A 2,479-nucleotide genomic window follows, 5' to 3' on the forward strand; every position below is an offset into this window, starting at 1 on the left:
GAAAAGGCAAAGTCGGCAGCGAACGTTTGCGGACTAAGGACGGGAGTTGCAACCAAAAAGACTGGCTGCGCTTTCTGGAGGCGTCGCCGCTCTCAAGACTCACGCTCTGTGCATACGCTTCCGTTTGTGTTCACCGGAGCGTTTTTATTATTTTTTTTTTTTTGCCTGCTTCCGTCCAACGCCGAGAATATAACAGGGATTGGCGCAAAGTGCCTCAAAATGTTATCTGTTTAAAGGTAACGTTCGGCAGCCCTCTGCCTGGTAAGGAACAGACATGAAGCGAAAAATAGGGACTCTAAGCAAAAATTTAATAAGCATGTACCCGACGTTCCGGGACCAGTTCTCTCCCTTGTTCACGGGTGAGTGACGAAAAGAAAACAACACGCGTCGCTTAAATAAGCGACGCGTGTTCTTTTCTTTTCGTCAGTCATCCGTGAACAAAGGACCAAACTGGTCCCGGAACGTCGGGTAAACGTTTATTAAATTTTTGCTTAGAGTCCCTATTTTTCGCCTCATAGTTTTTGTTGCACGTGAGCTCTATCACCCATGATTGTGGCTTAGGCGAACGCGCGGCATGACGGCTGTGAAGGCGGCACCTTGCCGTACGGAAATGTCAGATATGGCCCTGATATAATTTATATATAGCCATATATGATAATATAAGGAGTGAAACATAGCAATATACCGCACTAAGTGGCATCAAATACGGCCAGATATCGCCATATAAGTGAGCAAATACTGCCATATCTGGATATATAAGTGCGTAAATACGGCCATATACTATCGCCATATACGCGTGTAAATACAGCCTATATCGCTGTACATAAGTTCAAATACTGCCAAACGACATATATGTGTAAAAATATATCCCCTGATAATGATATATGGGCCCGTTTCGGTCTTGCAAACAAAACGTCACATGTACTCGCCAAGACACAAGTTGATTGATCTATATTACATGAGTCTCATGTAATTGGTTAGCTATTGTTAACAACCTTAAAGTGAAGTCATTCCAGATATTTGGACCAATTAATCAATTGCGCATTTTGGAGCTTGAAAGACAAATGCAATTTAGTTGTATGTTCAATGTGTGACATGACGAAGTGCATAAGACCGGAAAACGAGTTAAATAATAGATTTTAGATCGCAGCTCTCAGGCGCCCGTTTCCGCGTTAAGCGTTGTCGGCGTCGCCATGGGTGTAACCGGCCCGCTAAATTTAGCGAGAAATTGAATTGGTACTTATGTCACGTGACGTCAATTTTCTCGCTAACTCTAGCAGTGAAACAAACTAATTGAGCGGCGAAACACGAACCATTAGCTCACTGAAGATGCAAGACGGAACTTCGTCGTCCCGAATCCTTTTCCTTTCGGACGGCTGCGAAGCCGTTGTGCCCGGAGTACCCTACGCAGCTTCTTTCAAAAACCGTTCCCGCAGAATCGGAACCTTCCCTTTGCGAGCACTGCGGTTCATCGTGTGTTGAAAATCGGAAGATGTGCTGTCCGTGGTGTCTTTTATGTGTAACTCTTTCGTAAACAATTTTGAAATTTAAAACCGCCAACCTAACAGTGTACACATAGTGTGAAATTTATTGGTAAATATATATAGATATATTAATTTATCTATTAATTTGTGGACATCGTGCGTAAAAAAAATAATGTGGGTTATAGGGCCTAAAACATAGTATCATCAAACTCGCATCCTTTTGGGTCACTTTCGAGCTGGACTGCTTCTTTGGAAGTTCGAAAGCTGGACTTTATAGAGCTGTAGTTCACTCGGTATTGACAGCAGAGTAGACGTCATGCATGTTTTAGGCCAATCGTGTCTCCGGTTCGGGTCACGTGACTACAGCCTAGAAGCTGGTGATAAAGCAGGACACGGCACCTGCCTGGGGCCCTAGGCCCACACATAGCATTCACTGCACCATCAACCTTGGGTACAAGTGACAAATCCGCTCGTTGTGGTCGTTGATGCCTCCCAGAAGATAAACCCTTTTTATGTGTGCACTCACTCCCGTTTTAGCCTTTCCTTCTCTCCTTTCCTCTCTCTCCCTAAGCTGAAAGCGTGGTAGAAGGTCCGTGGTCATGTGGTTTGACGGATGACGCATCAGCAGTTGGCAATCCCGGAAGGCGATCTTCCGGACCTAGTTTGGCGTGTGTTGCGCCCTGCGTGGCTGCTGCGGATGTCTGCTTTTCCAGTAATTTCGAAAAGTCCTACCCGTATATCGGCAATAAACGATCTTTTTCGAAGAAGCCTAAGAATTCTTTGTGATGCGTTTAGTGTTCGGTTCTGTTGATGACAGCTTGTGCTACATCGTGTTGAATCTTTACGGACACCCTCCTTCGCGTCTTTGTGTTTGAGTGCTGGTCCTGTCGTGGCCGTGTCGACACAAATCTCGGATTACACCTTTCAAGTCCCGTCTCGTCAACGTAAGTGCTCTGCAACCTACTTCGTGACAATTCATCGTTTTCCTAAAGGTG

Source organism: Ixodes scapularis, unplaced genomic scaffold (genome assembly GCF_016920785.2).
Source record: "Ixodes scapularis isolate PalLabHiFi unplaced genomic scaffold, ASM1692078v2 ptg000312l_1___fragment_3__unscaffolded, whole genome shotgun sequence".
In the NCBI taxonomy this organism is placed as follows: domain Eukaryota; kingdom Metazoa; phylum Arthropoda; class Arachnida; order Ixodida; family Ixodidae; genus Ixodes; species Ixodes scapularis.